Consider the following 14,795-nt stretch of genomic DNA (forward strand, 5'->3'; position numbering starts at 1 on the left):
TAGCGGAAATGAAACCAATGGTGTGTAGACTCGACTCAAACCACTACAAAGATGCACTTAGGATGATTTACACTACTTTTCTCTTTCAATGAAATTCTTAGCTAAGAAAGTTTAGAGAATGCAAATTTATATAAAAACAACTCTCTTGGCAACGAAAATCAAAGAAATAAAACTCTTTATCTTTCCAAGCATACAAACATGACCACTCATTACGTGCACGAAAAATCCTTTTTCTTTCAAAATACTTCAAAAGCTACTTGAAACAAAACTTTTCAAAGGAGATGTTTTTTGTATTTTTCTATTTAATAAAGCATATAAATCTATTTTAACGAAAATCAATCTCAAAATCTATAAAATCTATGAAAAATTCACTCACAAGCAAATCAAAAGGAAATTTACTCTAAAGCAAACCTAACGAGGCAAAAGCCTACAAAGATGATTCTAGGTTGTTTTACTTGACCACAATCAAGCCAAGGACCAGCTAATGCAGAATCAAAAACCAGTCAAAACAAAACTCAAATCTTTTTGTTCTTTTGTAAAATGGAAATCAACACTCAATCAACAAGCACTTCGAAATTTGACCAAAGAGACAACTCAAAGGCAAGTTGCTCACACAGGTAGACTTTATGACAGGTCCGACTTCTAAGAAGGCTGACAAAACCAGAGAGATCTAAGGCTTGACAACTTCTACCGCCAAAGTCACTACAGGACCTACTCAAAAATCAAACCCTAGGCTTAAACTTCTATGAAATCCACTAAAACACTCAATGCTATCAAAACAAGTTCAGGTGAAGATCTTTGACAGGATACTAATGGATCTGGGCAGTAAAAACTAAGAAAAAGCAAAATCTAAGAGGAAAAATGTAAAAAATGAAATTTTCTTAAATTTTAGCAGGGGACGCAGGCAACCCGTTAGAACAGGTGCGGGAACAGGTGCGGGCTCGCTCTGTGCACACAGCGACAGTGCGTATAGGGACGCACTGTGCAATACTCAGAGGGTGCGTCCTACTGGAAAATTCAAGAAAAACTAAATCTAATTTAATCCTAAGCTAATCCACCCAAATACAAATTCACACAGCCAAAAACCAGAAAAATAAACCAATTTTCTCAGAGCAAAGTTCATTCAAAGGAAAAAACTTTCACATCAATGGATTCCCCAGCGGAGTCGCCATTTTGTCAGGCGGAAAGAGTCGTTTGTGCGGACACAACCAACCTCCCTAGGAGCCTAAGACTCTCTAGTGACAAACAAGACAAACAAGAGCAATCCTTCTCTAAACATGCATTTACCATACAAGAAATCAAGTGTTTAGATCCTACCTGTAGTCCAACGCTGTTGTAGTAGTCCAGCCTCGCCGATCCGGATGAGCTCCTCCTTCACTTCAAAACCTGCATTCACTAACAATCAAACGATTAAATAGCACTTGATAATCTCATAAAATAAAACACATTTAACATATAGACCAAGGAGTATATGAAACAACTCATAAATAACAAGTTATTGAGAAGAATGGACTCATTTGCATTAATAGGAAACAAAAGGAACAATTACAACCTGAGCCTTGGTGTTGTGCAAGTCCCTCCCAGGGTCCATCAAGAGTTCTCCTTTACTTTGACAAAGCTCACCCACTTCCAAATGGAACAAGTAAGGATAGGAATCTCTCCTCACAAGCTTCTAAATGGGAGTCCTAATTCCAGCAGCATCTACCCTTAGAAATGTTTAGCTTTCAACCTCCCCTCCTTCTGGCCCAATGCCTGTATTTATAGTGCTCAAGAGGAAGTTAATCAGGTCCACCATCAATGGGATAATCCCCTCTTTGGATGGGATAGCTCCTCTCTTGATGGGATAAGTTCCTCTTTGATAGGGATACATGAACCATCTGGAGGTGCTCAATACACGTCAAACAACCTTCTAGAATGCTCTAGAAATGACCACAAGTAACTTTTTAAAGATGAAACTTGCGCATTTTGACCTTTACAGGGAGACGCACCTGCCACTTTACATACATAGCGTTCAAGTACGCAGTTATTGTGAACATTGGGTGCGTACCCGCAGGCAAGGTTGAGAGAACCTGCGTACCCAGAGATAAATACATTTATGAAGACTTTCTCTCTCTTTTGGAGTTTGACATGGAGAGCAGAGGCTTAAGACTTGCCCAGGAGGTTAGCATAGCTGTTGATAGAGCCATACTAACTGTACATAGCCATGGTGACATTTTTTAGTGTAACAAGGGTTGACCAAATATCCAATTAATATTATTATGTTTCATTATGGGGAGCTTTCACTATGCAAAGGAATCTTCCTCCACATAAGGAAAGTTCTATGTAGTGCTAAGATTCACTCCATTTCTAAGGCAGTGGAATAACAGAGGAAATGTCAGAGGTTGTCAAGCATCAACTCTATGGTTTTTATTCGCTTCTTGAAGTTTTAGACACTGCCATACAGTGCTATGACCTTTACTACATTGGATGGAACTTTGGAGGAAGCACAGGAAACTGTATTTGCTATCTATCTCTGACCGAAAATCTTCAACATTATTTTAATTTTAATAATTTCCTTGAATTTTGACTAGATCATTGTGACACTTTCCCCCAGTGACTTTGCTAACACTGCTTATTTGCACATTGTCCGGTGTCATTTTCAGTGGTTCAAATGATTAAGCAGATTCAAATATGCTATGTACTTGTCAGCTCACAATATTCGACTATGAAAAGGTGAATTAAGATAGGGATTATGAGTAATTGGGGCCTACAACTGCAATTTCCGTATTTGGCTATAAGAATCAAAAGAAAAATTGTGCCTCCACACAGGAACAAATGATCGAATCCCAAGATCCCAAGATTCACGAGGTCACAATCAAAGAAGAAGGATCAACAAGTCTTGTCTCTGGTTTTATTCTCTATCCCTAGCTAGTGACCAAATATACCTATATAATGTAGAATGGAGAAGTTAAGCTATCCATAGCTCTAGCTCATATTTCTCTTTTGTATGTGATGGATGTTTTGAAGCTTGATTGATTCTAGTAGTGTGTGTCACTAGTAGTGAAGGGTGAAATGGGTGTGCATGCTTGTATCTAGTGATGCATCATGGTTCACATCTGCGATCTTCCCATATCAATTTAGGCAATAGCGATCTGACATCGTCAGTACAATTACAGTAGGCAGGTTCCATTATAAACAGTTGCAATGCTGCAAGAGAAGAAGTGATAACAAGAAATTGTTTAAAATTCACCATTGAAATTTGGATAATTAGAAAAGTGTTCCAATTATATAGAATTTTAACACTACGTTCCAATTTCGTACTAAAAATATTATATGTCGTAGATATCATTATCACGTAGTTATAATTTTGTATTATTCAACCCATATTAATGTTCATTCTATTTTTTTCTTTTTAAATTGATAAGAATATATTAAAAACATTGTGCATAAGTTCATTGTGTGAAGGTCCTTATGCGGAGGACCCCCGCACAATGAAGTTCATTAAAAACATTATGTCGAAGTTCATTGAAAACATTATTTCAAAGTTCATTGTGTAGAGGTGGAGGTTCTCCGCACAATGAACTTCCACAAAACGACCTCTGCACAATTATGGACCACTCTAAAATGGCGATCGTTTTGAAACAAAATGCTTTGTCATGAAACTAGCGGCCTGGAACCTCTGTTTTTGTCGCATATTCGATTTGGAGTTCATTTCATGCTTCAATACAATCCATGGATAAATGTGAAGCTTTAGCTAGGCCCTTCTTGGATGTCGTGAACACCTAACCCTAGCAACAAATATGGTGCCATTATAATATTTTTGTGGATGGCTTTGTTGTAATGTGACTTTGGCAGTTGGGTAGTGATCCTCAAACTTAGCCCCCTTTCCCACCCTTACCTAACTTGCTCATTAATGGTTGCAATGTATTTATATATTGTAGTATAGACTATAAAACTTCATTTGTATGTGCTTTGGTTGCATAGAACTTAATCAAACCCTATTTTGGATTGAGCTTAAACAAACCCTATTTAGTTCAATGTACTTCATTTTCTAATCAAACCCTATTTTGACTCTATCGTTAATTTACTACATCCAATGTCCAGGTGAATTTGTGACGTCGGTAGGCAATGCCCAAGCTCTGGTAATTGGGAAATAGGCTTATGAGATTAAGGTGTCGAAGTAGCTTGCCAAAGTAAGCGGTTGCTCATATAAAATTCTATAGCGTCCCCTCTCCTTTAAGGAAAGTCGATATTGGACCGCTCCTTTTTAGATTGACAGAAAGGATGAAATAATGTGTAACATCTTTTGATTACCTGTGATATTATATGCATTTTAGTTCTGACCAGGGATTAAATTTGACGGGTCACCCTACCCATCATGAAATTTTTTATGACATATTTATTTTTAAATTACCCTTCATATGAATTTTAATATATACTTTAACGTGGGTAATATTTTTCCTATTAAACCATAATCAATAAAAATTCATCATTTTTTTATTTATTTTTCAAGACTTTTTTTATATAGAATATTTATATAATAAAAATAAATTATTGTTGGGCATTGGATAACCCAATGCTCCCCGTGTGTTTCGTGACATGGACTAACTGCCTCTCGTGGATCCTTATCTCTAGCGATGCAATCATTGACTAACACCTGCGGGTTTTGGTCTAACGGCAATCGTGATTCCCAACAAGTGGTATCAGAGCCAGTACCTTCACTCAAAGCCTAACAGCTTGAAGGTTGATCCTTAGAACACAAATGGAAAAGCCAAGGAAGAAAGCCTCCAATCCTCCTAAAGATGTCTCTTCCTCAATCGTGAAAACTGAAGACAATCAAATTGGGAAGGTTCCATTGTTCAATGGAAACTTTGATGTATGGAAGGTAAGAATGAGAAATTTATTAATGGCTCAAGGCGTTGAAGTATGGGAATCAATGATTATTGATAACATGATGAATGGAGAATCCAAGGAGTACAATGCAAAAGCGATGAAGACAATCTTGAATGGGCTACCAAATTCTATAAAGGCCAATTTGGAAAAATGTTTGTCAGCAAAGGGTATATGGGACAAACTTCATGACCTTCACTCAAAAGGAGCATTGACCATGACCACTAGTCAAGAAGATGATGGAAAGAAAGAAGGAAATCCAGAACCCATCAAGGAAGCTGAAAATAAGAATGATGATATCAAGGCCAAAGAATACCTAGAAGAAGACTTTGAAGAAGATCTCCTGACTAAATTATAGCTACCATGGAAGAGATTAACAATTTGAAAAAGGAAAATGAAGAACTTAAGAAAGCGCAAGATGGTAACTAGGATAAGACAAGGAAGGAAGTCAACCTTTTCAAGCGTCAAGTACAAGAAAGAAATGAGGAGCTCACCAAACTTAAGGAGTAATTTCATCAAAACAAAAGAAAGCATCATGAAGAAGTCATATCCATGACAAATCAATTAAAGAAGGCAAAGAAAAGGGAATAAAATGTGTCAAGCCACCTTGAACAAACTTGAAGCAGAGATTGGTCAATACAAGAAAGAGGTCTCCTCCCTTAGATCTCAACTAGAAGAAGCAAGGAAATAAGGACAAGGAGCTGAGAAGGTGATGGAAGCTTTGGCATTCATAGAAGGACAAGCTGATGAAGCAGAAAATGAGAGAAACACCATGATATGCCAACTAGAAGAAAAGGATGATGACGTCACCAAGTTAAGATCAAAAATCACTTCTCTTAAGGCCCAATCATGTGAAGCAACCAAGATGAAGGAAGAAATGGAGATCATTCTATCAAAGAAGGATGAAGAATGCAAGGAAATGAGAGAAGATTTTGTCTTTCTTAAAAGGGAAGTTGACTTGCTGAATAAGAACTTGAAAAGTTCTCAACCCCTAGATGACATCCTAAGTCATCAAATGTCTCCCCTTGATAAATCAGGTCTTGGCTATGTAGGTGAATCCTCAAGCAAGAATGATAATGCTTCAAACATCAAGGATGTGAGAAAGCCTGGAAGAAATGTTGATGCTCCCAGTTCCAGCAAAGGAAAGGAGAAGAATCAAGACAACATTAGAAGAAATCCTACTCCAAGAAGACTTGCAGATGGTGTCAAAAATACAAAAGGCAATGAATATCACCAAAGAATCTCAAGGCAAAAAGACTTCAGAAGTACATCAAGGAAATCTTCATCTCCCGGGTACCAAAGTAGATTTATTGGTTATTGTTATTCTTGTACAAACTTTGGGCACATGGAAAAATATTGTAGAGCATATCACAAAGACAAATATAATGGTCCCCGTCAATCTCCTAGAAGCAATTTTGCAAGAAGAAGTCATGATTCCTCATTCATGAACAAGATGGAGTGCTTCAATTGCCATAACATTGGACATATGGCTTGTGATTGTAACTTGACTTGGGTCCCTAAACAAGCTAAAACCATAACATCCAAGCTAGAGAAGAAAGTTACACAAGTATGGAGAAGGAAGCAAATTGGATCCGAAAATCTCTTGATCACTCCAGACAACAACACATGTTGTTGATCTGATGAAGTCATCCTTGATATTCCAAATGTTTGATAATAAGACTCTGCCAAAGGATACCATGCATACTGTTAGGGGGAGCTTATGATTCTTAATCATTCTTGCAGAAGCTATCTATGAATGGGCCCTATGAAATTCTTGATGAGTCACACATGGACAATCATATTTTGATAGATCATCTCTTGGGAGAAACTCCATTGAAGAACATGATTCCTAACTTATCAGATGGACTATTGTTGAATATTTCTTCCACTTGATCACAAGGCAGAAATATTTCTTGTCTAAAGAAGCTACTAGAGTTTATGCAGGCAGGGGGAGTTGGTTCATCAAATGAAGAAATGTAAACACATCTATCATGGACCACATTTCCATAAGGTAGATCACCATGACTGGGGGAGTAACATACCTATGAAGAACTACTATTGATGAAGAAAAGAAGCAACTTGACAAGGGGAGTACTTGGGCATCCCGTTTGCCATTGATGTCAAAGGGGGAGAGAATGTTGGAAGGGCAAGAATATTGCCATCAATGACAAAGGGAGAGATTGTTAATCAAGGTTGTCATTGATGTTGTTATCACTAGGCTAGAACAGGTTGGGCTGTGTCAACCTCCAACCAAGTGTAACTATTTCAGACCACTTGAACTGGAATTTAATCCTTCCAATCTGAGAGGGCTCTCTCAAAATATTTATAAAATCACTGTAATAAACTCAAAATTCAGATGACTAACTCTGATCTCTTTTTGTGGTTTTGTAGGTGAAGAAAAATGTGATGACTACCACCATTGGGCATGGAGTCAAATTAAAACAAATTATGATCAACAACAGTGTTTAATGGAAGATGAGGCATCTATGGCTTTGAAACTGATACAAATGAACACCTACAGTCATATATAGTAAATGAAGGAAATTGGAGTAGTTTGACAAGATTTCCAAGTAATCAAGATACTATGTAAAACTTGAAACAATATGATAAAAACCCATAAAATCCATGACATGAATCTCAGGTACAAAAATAGAGTTGCTACAAATTTTCTATTAAAAGATCAAAATATTACAGAAGGTCAGTTCTTCACATTCTCCATCCATCCTTCTCAAAGTCGAAAATCTACTTATTTATAGAGAAAATATCTCTTTACATATCTTGCCACCTGGGCCAAATTTGATTCACTGTTCTAGAGACATGTTTCTACTTTTCTTCTAACTAACAGAGTTTTCATAGGGATTTTTTGTTTTAACAGAGTTTAAATACAAATAGGAGTCACATCTGAACAGAATTTATCTAATTGTTACAATAATTTAGGAAAATTGCAATTATTTGTAGTGTTGGCACTGTATTTGTGGAAATTCAGAACATCCGCCTTTTGAATCATGTTGTGTTGTTTTTGGGCCTTCAAATGAGCAATGTTATTTGTCTTGGTGGTAGACGTGTTGTTTGTTGATTAAAACATGTTTAAAAGTGTCTTCATTGTCCTCTGTGTCTCACTGTCCTCTTTTCTCTACATTCTGTTTGATGATTGTGCTACTGGATATACGCCGAAAAATACCCTCGTCATCCCACTGAGCGGAAGCGAAATAGACGTTTTAATGTTTGTTGATCTGGGCCGTTGATTCGGGCCGATTCAATCTGGGTCGTTGATCCGGGCCTGTTGGTATCGCAATCACAATACATGAGAGGGTATTTTTACCATATTTCATAGTGCTTGTCGATTGTCCGGACACGAAACTTCAATAAAGCATGATACATAAAATATCGCATCCATAACCAGGACTTGCATATCGCCATAAGAAAGGGAAAAGGGGCTTTAACACTAATTTATGGTGATTTCCCAATATGTCGGACTTGAAATTTCTCAAAACCATAATACATAACTTTTCGGGTCCATCACAATCACAAGTTGGAAGGGAGTTCAGCGGAGGAGGGATTTATGATTTGTGCGATCCCCGATTGCGATATCACAATCGGTGGGGGGAGGAGTTATCGCAATGGCGAGGGGGAGAGAACTTTGTGATATCAGCGGAGGGACTTTGCGATATGTGGTATCGCAATCGCAAAAATTAAAAAGGGAGACGGGAGGATATGTTTCACAAAAAGGGAAAGGGCCGATAGCGATTATGGTTTGTGGGTCCCGGTGCTTAAAAAGGGGTTTGGCATGATTTTTTAATGTTTTAAAACATTTCAAAGGGGAATGAGAAATACGCCAAGAGTTGGATATACAAAGGGATTTCGGCTAGAGTTAAAAATGGGTCACTGCAGCTAGAGTTTTAAAAAAACAAAGGAAAAAATGGGGTTTGTGAAAGAAATGGGTTTTCGAAAATATGTAAATTTCTCCAAAACAATTTAAACAGGACCTGTTCTTCCTCCTTTAATCTCCAATTTGCAAAGCACGACAAGCTCTTTCAGAAAAGCAGTAGATAGATGCAAATAATTAATCAAACTAAAAATTATTTCTAGGGGTTATCATGGATAATAGATGTCAATATGGCATTATTGGGATAACAAATATTCTTGTGATGCATAATTTTTGGTCAATTTAGTGTCCTAAATTACTCTACATAAATTATCAATTCGGGTATCGTAAACCGATGAAGTGTAGTGCACTATATGTGCTAGATGACCCTTCTTACCTCACTGTTTTTTAGTTTCTATTTTTTGGGGGGTTTGATCCTTTAATTCCTAATGTTTTGCAATGTACTTAACAAAATCTTGAATCTACCGCTGCTAAGAATCTAGATAAATTAAATGAGGACTAAAAGTGCTTTAAGCCGGATTTGGAAGTAAAGTTTAACCAAGAAAATGTAAACAGAGTTTCTATTCCTACTCTTATTATTGTTCCAAATCATGAACTAAAAGGATTCAAAAGTGAAATTGCAACTATCTATTATGAAAATAGAACTGAAATGAAACACTGAAAGTGAGATTACAACCACTGATTAGTCTATGGCAGAATCAAAACTTAATGAAAAACTGAAAGTGAATTTACAACAAAACTAATTGAAAGACTAAGACTGAAAATGAAATTGCAACTAATCTAATATGGAAACTAGATGAAGTGCTTTGTCACTCTGCTACACAATTTTGGGAGAACAACCTCCTTGTGATAACATTTTGAGGAACTCCATACTTCATTGTTCTAAGAAAAACTAAATACAAAAGTGCAGAAAAAGACTCATTACATAAATGAAATATCCAACCACTTGGTTTAAGATGAACCATCAACCAGAAGGGCTTTTTAGAAATATTCACTTACAATATGAGTCACTAAACTAGTAATGAAATGACAAGACAGAAATGGCACTGATCAGTTTTAACTAAGAACTTAAAGACTAATGAACAACAAATGAAATAATTACTCTACACTACTGAACTCAACTTCAAACTACTGATGAAGAACTGAAAAGAAATTAAACCAAAAGACTATTCTGTACTGAAATAAGTTGTTCTGCGTTAGTAGGAAAATAGTAAAAATTGCATTATGAACAGGGTTAGAAAATGGTTATAAACATCATGGAAAAACACAGTGAATTTACAATTCAACTATGAAAGACAAAACAAAAATGAAATGTAACCTTAGCCAGCGCAGGGGCCCTCTGCAACTGCTGAGGTTAAATGTACTTAATCAACACTCCAACAAACGCTTTCAGGTATCCATGAAACACACAGTCTTCATATTAAAAACAGAGAATGAGTTCTCAAAATTACAAAGCGGTAATCTAAACTTAACACATGAGAAAAATCGAACTGGTTCTGCGTTCTTCACACATGTATTTATAGAGAAATTATACAACTGTTTTAAGGAGAAAAATAAGCTACAGCGAAACACGTAGCAGAAAAGTACACGGAATCCTCTTCCTTAGTTGTTGGAGACATAAATCTAAGGTAATGGTTGTTGGATTCAGTTTGCACAAGTGGCTGATGAAGTCTGTGGCCTCAAGAAACTGCTTCAGATCCCATCACTGAGAAACGTGTACAAAACAGAGTCCTGTTTGCCTTAGGTTTCTATGTTTGACTTCCCTTTGACCGGAGTCTTCCTTGTCGACTTAGGCCAAGTGAATAGGACACGATCCATGCCCTGATGTTTTCCAAGCTGCCCATGTAGTCATTTTTCCCTCTTGACACCTAGAACCTGTAAAAGCGTGGAAGTAGCTGCGGAACAACCGATTAGCTGCAGAATGTGGCTGCGTTCCGTAGCTAAAAGACAAAAACTTATTCAAACAACAAACATAAAAGTATAACATGTAAATCATTAAAATGTTCTCCTTGAGGCAATGTATAATGGTGATTGATGATAAGGATGCATTTTTCATGGAAAAGCAAAGAAGAATGGATGAGAAAAGTTGCTAAGGAAAGGGCAGTTTTGGAACTCAACATACCCCCACTACAAGACTATTGCATGTCCCCATGCAATCAAAATTGTGAACTTCCCTTCTATTGCATTTGTTCTGATACTTCATCCAAAACATCCAACTTCCTCTTCTTGCATTTCTTTGCACCAACTGCCATCCTTGGCTTCCTCATGAGAAATCTGTACTTGAGATTAATAAGTGCCCTATTTAACTTCTTATTCTTCCTTTTTAGTTTTATGTTCTTCTTGTGCCATAAACCCAAGTGAAGCATAGTGTTATCATGGATAATATTATCCAACTTGTTCTATTATTTTAAGCCTTCATTTTCTATTTGAATGTGTCTATTTAGAGCTTCTAGCTCATAGATCTCCTGTTTAAGGGAGCTAATTAAAGTTTCTTGTGAGGTGGCAGGCTGCTCGGGATTAACTGAAGTCCCTGGGTCTACTGATGTATTCTTTTTCTCCAATGACTCTATGTAGTCATAAATTTGTTGTTGGATTGGATCAATACCAAGAGAGGCTCTTCTTGGGCTACTCTCAAAGTTTTGTGGAGGAGAGTTCTGTGGGCTTTGCTCATATGGAATATTGTCAGGGGACTGAGCTGGAGTTTCTTCCTCCAAATCTATAAACTAGGTCTCTTTTGTTTTTGTTTTCTTCACTTTGCCCCTAAGTCTAGAACTCCTCCTCAAACTTTGGGAGCCTATGATTTCTTCCTCTGTATCCTTTTTCCTCTTTTCCTTCTCCTTATCTTTCTTGAGCTGATCCCTGATTTTGATTAGTCTCTCAGAAAGCAGTTGTTCATCCTCCTTAGGTGATGAAGGTTCAGGAATATCCTTGTGGATTTCTTCAACCTTTTCTTTAATTTTTCTCCTCTGCTTAGTCTGCTTTCTGATCTCTGTTAATTTCTCAGAGATTGGCTCTTCTTCATCATTTTTCTGTGCTGAAGTTTCAGGGGTGTTTTGAATGGTGAGGCTGGTCTTCCTTCTCCTACTTCTTTTTACAGGACTTCCCTCAGGCAATTCTGGAGCATCTTGGAAGAAGTTTCTTACCAAAAAGTCCTCCCATGTGTCCCCTACACTTCTCAAATGAAATTCAACCAAAATCTTCACTAGTCCATGGTGATATAGAGTGGTTTCTATTGACTCAACTTTCTTCTGAACATTAGTTTCCATTCTTCTCAAACTATTCAACAGGAAAAATGGTAGATTGAGGGTTCCATCTTCTAGAAAATTCATTAACAATCGTATATGATATACATACATAGAACCAAACCTCCCTTCGCATGTAATAAACTTTTGCAAAATTAGCAACATGCTACTCCATTTGTTTTTAAGTGCAGAGATTGGAATCCCTTTTCTAAAAACTAAAGTGTCCATACCTGGATTTTTGAGAATGACCTTCTAGGATTCATCATGAAACTCTTTGTTCTTGAACCACCTTTCTCCTAGCCTTGGGAGTTCTGTTGCTTCAGCAATAAAGGACTCGGTAACTGCAAATTTGATGTCACCTATTTCCATGTCCATTCCATCAAACGACCTGGCAAAGGATTTGGTGATTTCTTTATGGTAACCGTTGAATTTTTCAATAAAACTCAACCAACCAGCCTTCTGTAACATTCCTTTCAACTGCGGATAACCCTCCATGTACTTCACCCCTATGGGTTCAGTTCTAACAATGAGTCCCATCACTTCTGTTCTCGGCTACTCTTCAAAATTCTCTTCACTGTCTGAGAGATGGAGTGACTGCGTAAAGAGGACTGTGTATATGAAAATGGAGCAACTGGGTGGATAGAAATAGAACGATTATGGATATGGAAACGGACAACGTATATGGAAGCAGGATGATTGTGAATAAAACGACTGTATATATAGAATATATGGAAACAGAGTAGCTATACATGTAAACTGTGTGAAAAACAGAGTGACTGTGATACACAAAAAATATGAAAACAGAGTGACTGTATGCACAAAGAGGCTGCGGAAGTATGAGAGAAAAACTTAGTGTAATAAATGAACAATCAGGGTTTGAAGAGTCATAAGTAGATAGATCATGTCGTTAATCTAGCCGTTAACAGGTGTGGCTGTAGAAGTCTGGTTAAGTACGAGTCATGGAGTTTAAAACAGAGATTAGTTATGAAGGCATCATTGGAACGTTTGGCATTGAAGACGGAAGGTATGGCGGAGTATTCGTGGCAGTCAAATCACATAATGATTAATCAAGGAGACATATGATTATACAAGTTATACAAACTTATGTTTTTGTATTGCTTTTGAAATAAGTTTTTGTTTTTACCTTTGGAACCTTATCTTCTGCTTACTAATATCTTGATTTTTGCTTCCACAGATGCTTTAGGCATGATTGGTCTTCAAAGTTGTTTTCTCTTCAATTACTTGCATATAAGATTTTATTATGAACTGGATTCTTTGTGCTTTGACTGATAATCAAACTGTTGTTGCAGAATCAGATTAGCTGCAGAACAGGATCAGCTACAGAACGGAGTCAGCTGCAGAACGTGGAAACAGCTGCAGAATGTAAAACAGAGAGTAAAATATGACTTATGAATGAATGAAATGGAGATGGTTGTGTGAGTGAAAATATGACAAGATGATAAATGAAAATGGAGATGAAAGAAATGCTAGAAAATGAACAATTTATTGGTGAAATATGGGAATGGAATGAAATGAAACTGTAAAAGTAAAACAAAGTGAAATGAGATGAAACAATGAATTTTTGCATAATGCAGAGTGAGTCACCATTTTTCATAAAAGAAAATGGAAAATATAGGGTGTTAGAAGCTTCTGATTTTCACCCTGTATTTTCTGTATAAGCATGCCAATCAGTGATTGGTTTTCAACCTTATACAATTTATTTATTTATTTATTTATTTTTAGATAGGAAAAACAAAGACTAAGTTGGTGGAGAAGAAGGATTCTTCTTCACCAACTTCATTTCAGAATTGTTCTGAAAGATCTTGATGAACTCCTCCTTTGAGATTGGTTTTTGATAAATTTTCAATCTATGACCATTCACAAGGAGAGGAGTTTGACTTTCATCTATTGTTCTGATCCTTACTGCTCCATTACTGAAAACTTTTTCAATCTCATATGGCCCAAGCCAATGAGTTTGAAACTTCCCTTGAAAATCTTTAAACTTTGAATCAAATAATAGTGCCCAATCTCCCTCTTGTCATTGATGTATTTTTCATGCCATTTAGCCCTCTGTTGTTGGACTAGACTAGTCCTTTGAACAGCCTCTTGTCTGATTTCATCAAGTTCATTCAATTGCTCCAGTCTATGCTTTTGAGCTTCTGATAAATCCATCCCCAACTGAACTGCCATCTTGAAAGTTTTGACTTGGAACTCTATGGGGAACAGGACTTGCTTCCCATAAACAAGTTCATAGGGTGTATGTCCCGTTGTGTTCCTCCATGTAGTTCTATAGGCCCATAAGGCTTCAGGAAGCCTTTCTGCCCAATCTCTTCTATGTAGATGCACAGTCTTGGTGAGGATTCCTTCAATCACTTTATTTGTAGACTCCACTTGACCATTTGCTTGTGGATGATAAGGAGTAGATTTCCTATGCTTGATTTTGTACTCCTCCATAAGCTTCTCCATCATGTTGGATGTGAATTGAGATCCCTGATCTGTCACAATTTCTCTTGGAACACCAAAGCGAGTAAAAATATCCTCGAAAAGAAAACTAACTACAGATTTTTCGTTAGCAAAAAGTAATGCTTTGGCCTCTACCCATTTGGTGACATAATCAGTGCATACCAATATATACTTTTTCTGCTTGGATGGAAGATTAATAGGTCCAATAAAGTCTAAATCCCATTTTTCAAAGGGTTTGATAAGTACCTGAGTTTGTAATGGCATTTCATTTGAGGGAGCATATTTCCCTACCCTTTGGCAGCTGTCACATCTTCTGACATATTCTTTCACATCTT

Source organism: Pinus tabuliformis, chromosome 7 (genome assembly GCF_031772625.1).
Source record: "Pinus tabuliformis cultivar Carrire ecotype Pingquan chromosome 7, CPIR1, whole genome shotgun sequence".
NCBI lineage: Eukaryota > Viridiplantae > Streptophyta > Pinopsida > Pinales > Pinaceae > Pinus > Pinus tabuliformis.